The sequence below is a fragment of the Lissotriton helveticus genome, chromosome 7, assembly GCF_964261635.1.
Source record: "Lissotriton helveticus chromosome 7, aLisHel1.1, whole genome shotgun sequence".
Classification (NCBI taxonomy): domain Eukaryota; kingdom Metazoa; phylum Chordata; class Amphibia; order Caudata; family Salamandridae; genus Lissotriton; species Lissotriton helveticus.
In genome coordinates, this window is record NC_136068.1 from 502277801 (window position 1) to 502294205 (window position 16405).

Here is a 16405-nt window from a genome sequence, read left to right on the forward strand (position 1 = left end):
GGGCCTTGGCGTCCCTGATTTTTATCTTTACTTTCTGGTGGCACAGTGCTCCTACGCGCACCCATGGTTCCACCCAGACGCCCGGATCCCTTACTTACGGCCGGAGGCCGATTTGGTTTTACCGGGATCGCTATCCACCACCTTGCCGTCGGGCTTCCCTAGAGATCCGCGAGACATCCAAACGGTTTCATCAACCTGCTGGGCGTGGGGTAGACTGGGCCGCCTTGTTGGCTTTCCTCAACTGTATTCCCCGAACCTTCCGTTACCCAATTCCACCTGGCTACCAATCACTGGAGAATCAGGGGTGCGACACACGCTGTCCAAATTTCATATCGCTACCATTGGAGATCTGTTCCCTGACCGCCAGGCGTTCACGCTTACAGAAGACCACCGCTTTATGGAGCGGACATTCATGGATTCATTCGTATTGACCAGAATGCGCTCGCTCCTGCGCGCCTCTTTCTCCTCGTTCCCACTCCCTCCCGAGGAGATGACTCCCCTCACATTCATTATTCAGCACACTTCGGGCACCCATTTAGTATCTAAGCTATATCAAATGTGCTGCGACCTCCTCCCCTCCAGAGATCATGTGGTGCGTGCTGCCTGGGAGGCGGATTTGGGAAACACCATTACTGAAGACCAATGGCATTGGTGCTGCAGGGCAACGAAGGACATCTCTCTTAATAGTAAACACAAACTATTACACTTCAAATTCTTACGCAGACTGTACTTCACTCCCGCGAGACTTCATAGAATAGATCCCTCACGTTCACATGCATGCCCCAAGTGCGGCGGCCCATTTGCAGATTTTGCACACCTTTCATGGTCCTGTCCCACACTACATGGATACTGGTCCCAGGTCCACGCCAAGCTCAGCGACATGCTGCACTTAAACCTGACTCCGGTCCCTGAGATTGCCCTTTTGGGATATGTAACTGAATTCCCGAAGACTGTACGCAAATTGGCGGCGTTAAGTTTCTTATTGGCTAAACGAGAAGTGGCATTGCGGTGGTGTGACCGACGCCCTCCGTTGCACAGCTCCTGGCTCTGGAGTTTGTCGCAATGCAATACCAACAGTACTGAATACTCAGCCATGGTTCCCTCTACATCCAGACCTGTCGACATTTGGGGTCCATATCGCACATATGTTGCTGGCGCAGTAGATCGAACTCAGTCCCCTCCCACTCCTGCAATGGCCCGAGGGAATTGGTTAAGAGGTGGTGGGAAACACGGCCTCTCGGCCCTTGACTTTTATTGCTTGATATACTGTGCTTCTACTTCCTCACTGCTGGTTTTGCAGTGATCTGGGGAATTTTGTACTATTATCCCACCGCGCTCCTTCTCCCCTGTTTTTTACCAATGTCCTTTGACTGTGCTCGTACTGCTATGATTTCTGTATATGTGACTTTAGTGATATCGCTCGACTCAGATATATACTGCAAAATGTATGCTTCCTTTTTGTTTTTGTATTTCTTTTGGAAAATGACAAATAAAGGCTTAAAAAAAAAACTCACTGTGAAAAGAGTAGTAGAATTTATCTAAGCTTGAGTGAAAGGTAAGGAAGTGTTGTCTGTCTTACTGGCGAGTGAGGATTACTATTAGTGGGTTAAAGTCCTACTAAAGATTTATGTATGCATGGTTAGGGATTTTTCTGAACGAATGTGCGTAAATGAATTTGTAATATACGATCGAGTGAAACTCTGAATTGTCTCTAAGGAGGTGTAAAATATCTCTCTATGTGCATTTAGAGAGAAACGAGTTTGTTATTACCTGCTAGAAGGGTAAAGTAGCCTTACTTTATCAACAAATTTAAATATTCTGTGAAAATAGTGTCGTCTATTTCACGTGAAAAGAATACTTGAATGTTTGGAAAAGCTATCACTTTATTTTAGCGAAACAGACAAATGGTTTGTTTTTGTGGAGTTACTAACTGAAATCAATTGAAAGATTTGTACATATGGCGCTGTGATAAAAAAAAATTGTAAAGGAGGTGTTAGTTTAAGGAGTGGCGTGAGGGACAGAGCAGCTGCAGCGGTAGCATACGTCACAAGTGTCGCGCTGTGATTGGCTAAACATACGTCACAGTATTCGCGCACAGATTGGTTCATGTGACTAAGGCAAGCTTACAGCTGATTGGCTCATCCTGAAAAACAGTAATTCTATTGGTTGAGCAAAATAGTGACGAAGCTTAACTTGATTGGTTTGTTGGTAATTTTCGCGCACGGATTGGTTGGTGTTGTGGAATAACAAGAAAGTTGTGACGATCTTTTCCGAAGTAAGGGAAATTGTTTAAAAACATGGATTAATATTACATAAAGGGGAAAAAGAAGCTTTCATGGTTTCAGAAATTGAAAAACCAAATTAAACCTGATAAGAAAATGTCAACGTGGGGTGGAAGATTACTTCATAAGTACAAAACACCTGCAGCTTATATGTTGGGTGAATATTGTTATCATACTTGTCTTTGGATTGAGAATTGGATGAAGTATACTGAAAATGATGGTGTATTAGCATGGCCGGAAGATGGATCATTTAACATAGCAGTTTTGAAACATTTAAGAGAAACAATTATGAAACTTGTACCAAAGCCTAGACCTACTCAATTTGAAGCTTTAGTTGAATGGGAGGATGAAATGCTCTAATTAGAACGAGAGAGTAGAGGGATATTAAGGGGAACAGGATTAGGTCTTGATAGAGAAACACATGAGGATAGAATGCGTCGATGGAGAAGTTCAGACATGCGTGAAGTCTTGTACCCAGTGAGACTAATTGATGAGGTAACTGGACAAAAGTGTGCCCAAAAGAAAAAGAAAAATAGTGAAGAAAGTGATTCAGAGGATGCGGTATTAGAAGAAATTTATACTAGAAAACCGCCACCTTATCGACCAGTTTGTTCATGGATTTCTCCAAGTGCCCCTCCAAGTGAAATTATTGATGAGACAACTCCTAAAACAAATCTGAATTGTAGAAAAACACCTGAAAGAGCAGAAACAAGACGTAATTCAAATATATCAGGAGAAAATAGAAATTATACTGAATCCCCAGTTCAAAGAAATGAAACTCCAAGAATCGAAAAAAGAACAGAAAGGTATGAGGAATTACCAAATACCTCAGAATATATTCGTTCTACGAATGAATTAATACAGCAGTTAACTAAAAGCATGGAAGCAGTAACAGTACCTGTAACGATTGGACCTGTTCTTCCAGTATTTGATCAAAAGGAAAATAGGCATTCAACTTTAACTGTTCCAATAAATTCAGAAAGTGACTGAAAAATTTTAGTCAGACTTGTCTGAAATACATCGAGAGAAAATAATGATGCCTGACTTAACTTTTAATCAAAGTTTGTCATGTAGAACTCCATCTGGTGCAGAATCTGACTCTGGAACTCCGGAAAAGAATCTGAGTAAAATAGATTTAACACAAACCCCAGAATGTAAATTACTTGATGTTCCAAAATTGAAAGCAGATTTAGAGGAATTAATAATTGGAACGAATGGAACTGACAGATTGAAAGCATATCAGGATGATGAATTATTATTTATCTGCAAAAGCATAACATGGAAAACGAAAAACAGATATGATCAATTAGAGGATATGGCTTCTGAATTAGAAGTAGATTTAAGTAAGCAGAAGAATTTGCAGAAAACTTATAGGGTGGATTTCTCTGAAAAAGATATTGAAAATGTGAATACCACAGGAAGAATAACTCATATAAAAGACTTAATTGTGATTTTGAGAAAATGGGGTGAATTAAGTAAATGGAGAATAAAATGGGCAAAGAAAAGAGATGAAAACAGAACAAGTTTAGCTTTTCCTATCAGAGAAAAGGAAACAGTAATAAATGAGTTTCCAATTAGAGAAATACCGGGAGGAGGGTATGTGCATGTCCCATGGACAAGACAGGACATTTTACTGTTTACAAATGATTTTCCCCGATTAAGAGAGTAAACCTGTAGAATGGTATCGACAAGTAGAAAGATTTGTGAAAGTTTCAAAGGTTTTGTGGGGTGATCTTGATGGATTCTTTGACATAGTTGTCCCATCAGATCTATGGACAGAATGTAAAACTACTATAAAATGGCCTAAAGAAGAATACCCTCGACATAAAGTAACAGGTGCTCGTTCACCAGAGGTAATGAGAAAGTATGAACAGGTAATTGTGTTTTTGAAAAACAAGATTCCCCCAAAAGAGATAGATTGGGTTAAAATAGATAGAACAACCTAAGAGCCAAAGGAATCAATACATTCATTTTATGAAAGATTACTGCTGGTATTTAAACAATACAGTGGTTATGAACATTTAAGTGAAAAAGACATGAGCCATTTTATATACAGATTTGTATATGGCTTGAGACCTGAAATTAGTGAAATGGTAAGAACTGGAATAGATGGTTGGCAATCACACACAGTAGATGATATCTTGAGAAAAGCAAAATACTGTAGTGATTAAATAGATGCTAAACAAAAGAAGTTGAAAGAAAAAGCTATGTGGGCACAGGTAAAAGTGGCTGAACAACAAATAGCAACTTTAGGAAATAAAAATGTTGATCAGAATCAAGGGAAATTTAAAGGTAATTATAATAAACCAAAATTGTTGGGAAATATAGAAGAGTTAAAACAGAAACTCCCATGTTTTAATTGTGGCGAAATTGGACACTGGAAGCGTGAATGCAAGAATCCGCCCAGAAATTATTTTAAAAATGCATCATTAAATCCACAGATGCAGAATGAGATAAATCAGCAGCAACAGCTACAGCGACAGGTAGTGATTCACCAAAGTCAGTTACCACAACCGCCACTTCCAAACTGTGTAAATGTGTAGAGATACAGTGCAGAAACAGGATTCAGCGGAGGTGAACAGGTAAACAGATCGCCAAGAGTGAATGTGTCGAATGTGTCTCAACAATATTGGTTGAAAGAAGATGGAGGGAGTGATTCTGAAGAATACTTCTGATGGTGCCTGAGAGAGGAGTAAGAGTGTGTGCTTGGAGCCACTCTTGAGGTAGATCAATCTGGTCCATTTGTAAATGGTAAAGTGAATGATGTAGAAATTACTTTCCTAGTGGATACAGGTGCTACCCGTTCAGTGGAAATAGAAAACCTTCCTCCCTCTGGAGATAAAATCCAAGTAGTAGGTGTAGCTAATCAGCAAATAAAAACAGATTTAACTGAACCAGTTGATGTTGAAATAGGTAAATTTAAAGACATGCATAGATTTGTAGTTTGTGATAGCAGTCCTGTAAATCTATTAGGTAGGGATATCCTGTGTAAAATGAATTGTGCAATATATTGCTCACCGGATGGTATTGAGCTTCAAACTCCAGAAGAAGATGGGCTTTACAAATTAACAATGTCAATGGTTGGGGAGGAGCCAAGATGGCGACTGAGATGGTTGCATAAACGCTCGGCTCCGTGAGCCCTCTCACCCCGCACATATATCCTGGCAATTATCCTGCGTAATAATTGCATATCTAAGTAGGCGAAGGACACCGTTCACTTACCGTCTGCTCCTGAGGCTTCTCCGTGCGGTAGACCCGAAGATATGTCCCCGACTGTTTGCGGCCTTCACTGTGCTGGGACCGGGATCTCGAGTGAGGAGAGTATCCGGCCACAACTGCAACAACAGCGGCCTCTGGCTGCGGAGGGGAGTCGGTCGGAGGGAACCTGAGATCTGCTGGCCAAAGGCGACAGTGCCGACCTACTCCAAATAGCAGATTGCCCTGCGGGAAGTGCGATACAGCAGGACCGGAGGGAAACCATGATACTCGACCCCCCCTCGGTGTGATGCCAGGGCATTAACAACTTCTCCCGGGACCGACGGGTGACTCCCGGGGAGCGGCAGAGATTTTGTTTAGCCCTTTGGTGACCCTCCGTTGAGATGCCTGCTTTGATTTTTGGGGTCCTCCTGTGAATCCTGTTGCATCCTGGTGTGGGGCCCGGTCCTGAGGTGAGATGGAGAAGGAGGAGGCCGTAACGGCTAAGATGGCGGATGGCACCCTTTTCCGCACCCCTCATCCGGGCAGAGAAACCGCTGTACAAGAGAGTCCCGGGGGTTGGCAACATGAGAAAGGGCCCACGTCCAGAGATGTACTGGCTGCATTAACAACCCTGCAAATGACCCTGATCCGGGAGGCCCGGGAACTGGGAAGAAAGATGGCCGCCATTGTTGCTCCGCTGTTCCACGTAGGCTTGGTTCAATCTTGTGTAGGCGCCGATCTGCCCGCCTCTGTGTCACTGACGAATGCCTCCGCTACGTTTAAGTCCGTAGAGTCGCTGATAGACTTGGTTCATGAGATTGCTGTGGGTACACCTGTTGCACATGTGATTGACTCATTGGGGCCCTTGTCTGCTTGGCGAGTGACAGAACGACATCGATCCGTGTTTTGGGCTGCCCCTGCGGTGTTTCAGCGCTTGCCGCATTGTGTGATTCTTTTTCCATGGCTGGCGAAACTGTGTTCGGACTGGAGGTTGTTATCGGTGTTGATATTGATACAGACAGATTTCCGCCATGCGTCTTCGGCGGGGTTCTGGTGGCTAACGTCCCATGGAGCAACGACACTTCCCGATCCTCCTGGAACATTTGGACCCTTCATGCTATTTTGTATGCCGATTGAGAGCGAGACATACGTTGGTACTATGGATAGAAGAAGCCAGGGGTGAGACCGTTTGGGACATGGTGGGACTTATTGTTGTTTGACGGTGATTTCAGGAACACTCAGCGGGGATATAATTGATTGTGCTATAAATGGTTACTTTTTTTCGTAGTCCTTCTACCATTGCTGTCAGACGACTTTCGCACGCGGTGGTGGGGAGGGGCCGTGTGGCCGGGTCGATGGTCCTTCTCCAACATTTTTTCTTCTTTTTTCTCTCTTCTTTTCTATATTTCGGGTTTCTTAATTAGGACGACAGGCACGCTGCTGGGGGGGGGTAGGCCGTAACCTTCTGCAGGGGTGCAGGGTGGGGGGTAGGGGGATGGGATTGTTTATTTGTCCTTTATTTGTCTTTATGGCCCTTTGTCCTTCTCTTTTCGATGTCGTCGTCTCCTATGTTTCCTACAGTGTTTTTCGCTTTGAGGGATGGGGCTTAGCTCGCAACGAACTGTATGTGTTTTTTACAACTATCCTGACCCAAAGGCCCTAACCCCCATTACTTCGAATGCATGTGCACTGCTGGCGGGTTTTCTGCTTTTTGTTAGCTATCGTAGGAGCGTGTATGATTGTACGGCATTGATTCTAATTTTATTTTTCTTTATTGTAAAATGAACCTTCTTGGATCCTTATTCTCACATTGTAAATTTACACATATGTTATATCCTAGACGCTCATCAGACCTTGATTTCCGTGGTGCTGTCTTTTTCTATAATGTATTGCTCTATTTCCGACTTGAATAGCGGCCGGCCGAAATGGTTGTAGGCCCATGTTTGTATTTCCTTGCTGAAACAATAAAGGTTCTTTAAAAAAAAACAAAAAAAAAACAATGTCAATGGTTGAGGCAAAAGAATGTAAATTATTTCCTGTGTTTGATAAGAATAATCTACCTGAAGAATTAAAAGACACAGTGAATGTAAAAATGTGGGATTTCACTGGAGATGAAATGGGTGTGATGAAAAATGTAGACCCAGTAAAAATATCAGTAAAACAAGGAGCAGATTATCCAAACATTCCTCAGTATAAAATGAAAGCAGAAGTGATTGAAGGTGTTACCCCTGTAATAGACAAATTCATAAAACAAGGTGTTTTAAAAGAAATTGAGAGTAGTCCATGTAATTCACCAATTATGGGAATTATAAAGCCAAATGGAACTTTCAGAATTGTTCAAGACCTGAGAAAGGTTAATAAAATTGTTGTTCCATGTTGCCCAGTTGTACCAAATCCAGCGGTAATTTTATATCAGATTCCGCATGATGCAGAATGGTATACAGTTATTGATTTGTGTAATGCATTCTTTACTGTTCCATTGCATCCAGAAAGCTAACAAATGTTTGCGTTCCGGTTCAAAGAGCGCATTCTAGCATGGTGTCCAATCCCTCAAGGGTACACTGAAAGTCTATCTATTTTTAATCAGTTGCTAAAGAAATCATTGGAAAATCTAGATCTACCTGGAAAATCTATGTTAGTGCAGTATATTGATGACCTCCTTGTGGCTGCAAAAACAAGAGATAATTGTGTAACAGATACCATTACTCTTCTAAATCATCTGGCAGATGAGGGACATAAAGTATCTCCTGCAAAATTACAGTTTTGCAAACAAGAAGTAAAATATCTTGGTCACAGAATTGCAAAGGGAGTCAGACAAGTGACAACAGAAAGAATAAAAATGATTCAAGCAATGCAACCTCCAAAAACACAGAGACAGGTTAGAATGTTTCTAGGAATGGTAGGTTATTGTCGCCAATGGATTAGTGGATTTTCAGTAATCGCAAAGCCACTGCAGAGACTGACAAAAGCAGACATAAAAGACTCGATTAGCCTAACAAAAACTGAATTAGAGGCTTTTGAACAGTTAAAGAAAAGTTTGTGTGAAGCTCCAGCATTAGGAATACCTGATTATGAAAAAGAATTTGAGCTGTATTGCAGTGAAAGAGAAGGATGTGCATTATCAGTTCTGATTCAAAGACATGGAAGACTGAGAAAGCCAATAGCATATTTCTCAGCTGTTCTTGACCCTGTTGCAAAAGCATTACCAGGTTGCTTAAAAGCAGTAGCTGCAACAAGTGTAAGTTTGGAACAAAGTGAAGGAATATTAATGGGATTTCCTGTAAAAGTATATGTACCACACTCAGTTGATATTCTCCTCACTAGAAGCAGAACACAACATTTGACAAATAATAGGCTAACAAAATATGAAAAGGTTATCCTTGGCTCAGACAATGTTTCAATTGCGAGATGTGTGAATTTAAATCCTTCCACATTATTACCTGACACTACTGAAACATAAATCACGGATGAGGTTGATCATGAATGCCTGGATGTATTAGAATATTGCACTAAACCAAGACAAGAGATAAAAGATGTCCCATTAGCTGAATCAGATTATGTTTTATTTGTTGATGGTTCATGCTTAAGAACAGATGAAGGTGTTCTGAGTGCAGCATATTCAGTATGTACAGTTGCAGATCTAATTGAAGCTTCCTGTCTCAAAGGAATTCGTTCAGCTCAAGTAGCAGAATTAATTGCTTTGATTTGTGCATGTGAATTGGGAAAAGAGTTAAAAATTACCATAGTGACTGATAGTCAATATGGATATGGTGTAGTACATGACTATGGCCAGCTCTGGTCTCAAAGAGGTTATTTAACTTCTGCGGGATCACCAATAAGAAATGCTCAGTTGATTAAAAGATTAATTGATGGAATTCAGCTACCAGAAAAAATTGCAGTAGTAAAGTGCACAGCACATAAAAAAGGTGAGGATTACATAACAAAAGGAAACTCATATGCTGACTCAATAGCAAGATTCTGTGCAAAACATAATGTGTCCATTAATCGGGAAAAAAAAATTAACATGTTTTGAACTCACTTATGCTAACATCTGTAGTTGAGACTTGGCAGAAAGTTAAACAGTTGCAAGATGAGGCAAATGATGAGGAAAAAAACACATGGTTAAAAGCAGGATGCAGACAGAGGGAAGAAGATGAGGTTTGGGTTTACAAAGATGACAGACCAGTAATGCCAGATAGTATGATTTCTGACATGGCACGCATGTACCATGGTCCAGGACATATTGGTAGAGATTCAATGATTAGATTATTCAGACAAATATGGTACAATCCAAAATTCAGAATAATTACAGAATCCCTTTGTCAAAGATGTCTTATCTGTCAGCAAATCAACCCAAGCAGAAAAACTGTTGTGAGCATGGGAACCATAGGACGGGAGGGTGGTCCATTTACCAGAATACAGATTGACTTCATTGACATGCCACCTCACAACAAACTCAGATATGTCTTGGTGAAAATCTGTTTGTTTTCGAGATGGGTAGAAGCATTCCCAACACGCCGTAATGATTCAATTACTGTGGCAAAATTGCTTTTGAGAGAAATCATACCAAGGTATGGATTTCCAGTGACGATCGAGACAGATTGTGCACCCATTTTGAAAACAGATTGCTAAAATTGATTTGTGAAGCACTGGATATAAGGCAAAAATTACATTGTGCTTACAGACCAGAAGCATCAGGTGTTGTTGAGCAAGTGAATGGTACAATAAAAAACAGAATAGCAAAGATGTGCTTAGAAACAGGAATGAAGTGGACAGATGCACTTCCACATGTTTTGATGTCTTTGAGAAGCATTCCAGATAGAAAAACAGGTTTGAGTCCTCATGAAATTCTAATGGGCAGGCTTATGAGGCAAGCATTTGTTCCAGTTGATAAACTGTTGAGCATTAATGATAGCATCATTATGGATTACTGAAAAAATCTATCTGATGTGGTGACTTCTGTGTTCCATCAGGTGGGAACTGAAGTAATTACAAAAGAGAAAGAACAAGCTCATGATCTGTTACCAGGAGACTGGGTAAGGACAAAAGTACATCAAAGAAGAAATTGCCTAGTACCAAGGTGGCAGAAGGCAAGACAGGTGATATTAATCACAACAAATGCAGTAAAGTGTAGTGGACTGAAGAGATGGATTCATGCTAGCCACACCATACGTGTGCCAGCACCTGAGAATCCTGACGAAGGTGAAACAACAGCTGATTCAGATTCAGAAGAAGAACCTGAAAGAAATCAAGATCCTGAAGATCGACAAGAAAGTCGACATCTGGAAAATTCAAATGTGAATGAAGAAATTGTGATACAAGATTCTGAAGAAAATGAAAATGATGAAGATCTGCTAGATCAAGTAGCAGAAGAAGAAACTGAACAAGAAGTGATTCAAGATCAAGATCAGGAGAGTATTGAAAAGCAGATTGGAAGCTCTGGAAGAAGGAACGAAAATTCTGAAACTGGAGAATTGGAAGTAATTGAAGAAGAAGAAGAAGAAATTCCAAGTACCAGCTATAAGAATGTTGTTCCTAACAGAGTGAAACTGCCGAGTAAAGAAGTACCTGAATCTAAAGAAGAATCTGATACAATAAAACTGATTATTAATGAATCAGCTGATAACACAGAAAGTGAAACAGATGATAGTGGTGATGAATCAAAAGTGAAAAGATCAAGGAAAAGAGCTTGGAGAGTGGAGTATAATTTAGCGGAACCGAAAAGGAAATTAACAAGAAAATGAGATAATTGGCCAAATGAAAACAAAGGCCTAAATTTTAAATTAGTGACTAAAGCAAAAGAGCAGGTGAATGAGATCACAAGTCAAAAGGAAGAAGACTCAAATAAGAAAAAACAAGCAGGAAAGAAAATAGAAGTGATAAACAGCAGAGCAAAAAGAGTAATAAAGACAAATCAGAAGTACAAATCACCTGAGTGGACCTATATTATAATTCCACCAGTAGTAGAAGTAAATAGTATTCAAGGAAATTTAGATGATGCAAGTGATAATGATTGATTTTGTTCATTAGGTGACACAAGGTTAAAGAAATTGTGTTAGGTGACATAAGGTCGAAGAAATTGTGTTAGCTGGAAAACACATTGATGTATGACATAAGGTCTAAGCTGTTAGAAAAAAAAAGAGGGGAGTATATTTAGTAATTTTTCATTTTTTTAAGGCTCTTGTTTGAAAGTAAAGATGCCTTCTATTAATAATAATTCGAGATGCTCAATTTTCAAAAGATGTTGTAAATTGTCTTCAATACGTGTAATCTTGATAATTTTAGTTTGGTTAATTTTAGCTGTCATTTTTCCTTTTGGAATAGATAAAGAGATGTATAAAACTAACATGACTAGTAAAGTTGTGGTTAATCATGATAAAGTTGATAAGACTGATAAAATTATTGTACTCAAACCAGAGATTCATCAAGATAGATCTGTGGGAGATTTTTCTAGTAATACCTTTTCAAGACTTTTATCTGAATATGTTAAGGTGATGGACGCAAAAGATTGCTACATTTGTGTGAAATTACCTACTTCTGTGTCTGAAGGTGTTACGTATAATATGCTTCCTCTTACTTATGGCATAACATGTAGTGTAATAGCTAGTTTGTTTTATCAAACTGGACGTTTGGAATATTATTATTCAGATTTTGATGAGATTTTTGCAAATTTAAAAGTTGAAAATAGCTTGAATAAAGTGAAATATGCTAAACAGATGAGGGAATTTTTCCTAGTGACTAGTGAACTCACTTATGAGTATGCTTTTTAGAAATAATTTAACATGTAAATTGAGAACAGAAGAGAAAACGTTCTTAAATATGGTGGAAGAAAGAAGGGCAATTTACAAGCAAAATGAGATGCTGAAACAAATTAAATCAACATTTTGGCAGATGGAAGATGAAAAGCTTAATGGTAGAAATGAAAATGTTGCAATTCATATAGATAAACCTGTTAGTGGAAAATTTTGTATAAGAAGAGATAATACTTTGTTTGATAATTATTTTGTAGGTGCAAGTCAATGTGAAGACACTTATCGTATTGTAAATGTAAATGTGGGATACTTGTAAAGCGCACTGTTACTCTACCCGAGTGTCCTGCGCTGTAGACCACTGGGGAACCCGTCCTGGTTTTCCCTGTGAGATGGTCCCTTTCTGGGTATCTCCAGGGTGAAACCAGGCATCCCCTGCGCCTGTGGGGGGCCGTTGTAGAGATGAGGCAAGCTTAATGCCCAGAGTTACCGAGTGTGTTCCCTGGGTAGAGTGGGCACCGAGGCGAGAATTATCGAGTCCGTTGCCCCTGGTCCAAGACCCTGCCGCGTCGGGAATTGAACCCTGGTCCCGGGCCATTCTCTGCTTACAGGTCTGCCACCTCTAACCAGTGAGCCACACCTCTCCACTAAGGGTATTAAAGGTGGTTGGGGATTTAAAGGAGGCAAAGATCCAATTTTTCCTGGAATTTATTTTGTTTGTGGGAATAAGGCTTATTACAATCTCCCAGACCATTGGTATGGGACATGTTATGTAGGTTTAGTTTTTCCAAAAAGTTTTCATGTAGACAGAAATGCAAAGGGTTAATTTGAAATTGGCAATCACCTGAATAGATTTAGAAGGGAAAAGCTTTTCAGAAATAATGGGAGACATATTTGGTGCATTAATACCTATGGTAGGAATAACCCTGAATGCAAACAAAATCAGAAAAATGTCTACAATTGTTGATAGATTGTCAACAGATACTGCAAGTGGATTCCAATTAGTGAATACATAGCTTATTGCTATGAGAACTATGGTGATGCAAAATCGTCTTGCTCTAGACATTTTGCTGGCAAAAGAGGGTGGAGTCTGTTGAATTTTGCATGTTCAACATTGTTGTACTTACATACCTGACAAAAGTCAGAATATAGAAATGTATATAAAAAATATTACTGAATTACATAATGAAGTTGAACCTTTAGAAGACGAAGGTTTTTCAGAACGTTTAAGTAAATGATTTGCAGCAATTAAACAATGGTTTCAGGAGATTGGTAATTCAATTATAGGTAAAATAGTTTTTCCTTTAATAGTCATAGCTATAGTGATACTTTTGTTAAAAATTAGTTGCATAATACACAAGAGAAGAAAACATGTAATAGAAAAGAAAAGAATTTACAAACTAAGAAAAGAAAAAGAAAAAGAAATAGAATTAGAAGAGTTTCGGAGAACTCAATATGAAAAATGCAGAAAAACAGATTAATCTAAAGTTTAGAAATACTAATATTAAGAAAGTCCCAAACATGTTCAAGGGTTGAAAATTTAAAAATTTGGGGTATTATTTGGTGCTTTAGAAATCACCAGATGAGGGAGTTGATGGAGCAAGGTGAAGAACAAGATTTTGTTCAAACTTGTGAAGTTAATCTCCCATAACAGTAATTAAATTAATAAGCTTGTGGTGAAATTACTAATCAACTTAGTTTAAGAATTCATTCATCAATACACGCGGGAAAAACTAATGTGCTTTATGTTGCAAACGTAAAGAAAAAAATAAACTAACCTTGTTTATTGTCTTTGTCAGTATTAAATGCGGCTGTTTAACTAATGGCATGTGCTTATTTTGTGTGCTTATGTTATGTCTTTTCTGTGACCAAAGCTCATGGAGTTTGTGCAGTTCCTAAAGGAAAAGTAATTATAATGCTGCCTGATTGTGCTTTTTGCTAGGTAACATAATTAACAGGATTAATTAGTAAAGGGGGTGGGTAACAGAATGGGTCTCAATTCTTTAATTAATTGATGTCTTGTGTTTGTTTAATAATAGTTTCCAAAGTGAGGCCTAAAGGTGGTTCAGAAAACATGGCTGACAGAGCTGCAGACGCAAAAGCTTGTCCAGAGTGAAGTCTTGCCCATGCGTAGCTGTGAAGATTTTTACTGCACTGTCATCGTTAATTGAAAAAGCAGTTCTTTGGTTGAGTTGAACGTGCTCATGGAGAAAAGGCTCAAGGACAGGAACTTAAAGTGTCTGCCAAGGCTAGGAAGTAAATGTTCGAAACTCGAGGAAAAGTAACTTTCTTGAGGAAGCTGAAAGATGTGGAAATGAAAGACAATACGGCTTATGTGAAGCCTGGACTTGGTCAAGAATCGGAGATGACCTAATACATTTTATCATGGACTGACACAGGACAGCCAATGAAAAGCTCGGATTTGCTTAAAAGAATGCAAAATGTAGAAAGTTTAGCTAGAAAGAAAGGCATAAAATCTGACATTATGAGCAGAAAGGGGCTGCTTCTCGCTTTCCGATTCCTGAATGACGTGACATGCTGTTGGACCTTTGGCGCACGTAAGGACAGCAGACTTTAAATGATTTTTCCTTTCTAGGTGAAGTGAGAAATAGACAGGGAAATAGATTTAGGGAATGGAAACTGTTATTTTGCTGATAATTCGTGTTTCTGAGCTTGCTTTGAAAATGTCAGTTTATTAAATCATTTCCTCATTAAAATGCTGCTTTCTTATTTGCTTATAAAATAAAGATTCTAAAACGTAAATGCTTTTTCTTTATGAAAAATAAAGTTAATAAAATTAGATTTGAAAAGACAAGCTGGTCTTGTTTATTCATGGTCTAGTTTCCATCAGTTGATCCAATCGCCTTAGTGGTCTGATTAATAAATAATAAATGTTTAAAACCATGGTGAAAATAGATAAACTGCAGTTGTATATAATTATGTAAATAATAGGAGAGTAGTTTTAATTAATCATACCACTTGATTCAGTTGCTCAAAAATTGTCTCATTGGTATTATGGGCCTTTATATGTGTTTTATGATTAATGGTGAGTATTGAGGTGATAGGTAGCGTTTTTGAGTTTTTCAATCAGAGCGCTGGATCACTTCCCAACACTGCAGTAGGATGGACACCTCTGCACTCCCTTCAGGTCTGAAACAACCAGACCTAAGATTTCCTCTATCCAGCATGTCCTGCTTTGCCTGCTGTCCTACAAGACTGTCTTAGACCCTGTAGATCACCACAGACTATGAGAATGTTCGGATTTACCTCTGCTCATAGGGGAGACCGAGGGGGAACTTTACTAAAGTCACCCTCAAGGGAAAACGCAGTCACCATTTATGAGATCCCTAGCAAAGACTGTTGTTTTTACCCCAGGTATTATCCAAAGGTTCAACATTGCTTCTCACTGCAAGCTGCATTGCCTGTCTCCTGGTGTACAAATCCCACATGTAGCTTTGCTCATTCCATGTGTGTGTGCCAGCCAGCGCAACCCTCCATCAATGACTCCCAAGCCTGATGGCTGCCATCACTCACCGTGCAGCTGCTTCACTAGCAACCGCTGTGCAGCTTTACCTGTCTTCCTCGTTACCACAGCGAGTGTCTCAAGCCTCACAAGATCTCCTCAGCCTACAAGAAGCCATCACATGCACCTAGGGCCTCGACTTTGCACTCATTGTGTAGATATTTGAGGTGGAGTGGACTCCAGGGTAGGTCTCAACTCTCTGGGCACATGTGACAGTGTACATACTTTTACAGACATGCGTGTGCCTGCTCTAACCTGTCCTCCCCTATGAAGCGGGAACAAATATTATTTTCATTTATTTTATATTATTTATTTTATTCATGTTTTTTCTGTGGCACTACTACACCAAGCGGTATTAACGGGCTTCACTAGACATATTTGGAAATTCTTTGTACTGTCCAAGGAACTGAGCAGTAGAGAGAATGACAAATTAACATTTCTAAGACAAAAAATTGAAGCAAGAAAAAGGATAGAATTATGAAATTGTCTGGTTCATATGGAGTTGGACGAGAAGCATTTTCAGCATCTTTCTGCAGGACAAAAGGTTTGGTTGGGCTTCAAGTGATGTAGGCAGTGTGTTCCAAAGATTAATCGCTGCACCAGTGAAGGAATGGTTCAAGACAAGAGACCTTTTCAAAATTGACTCTTCTGTG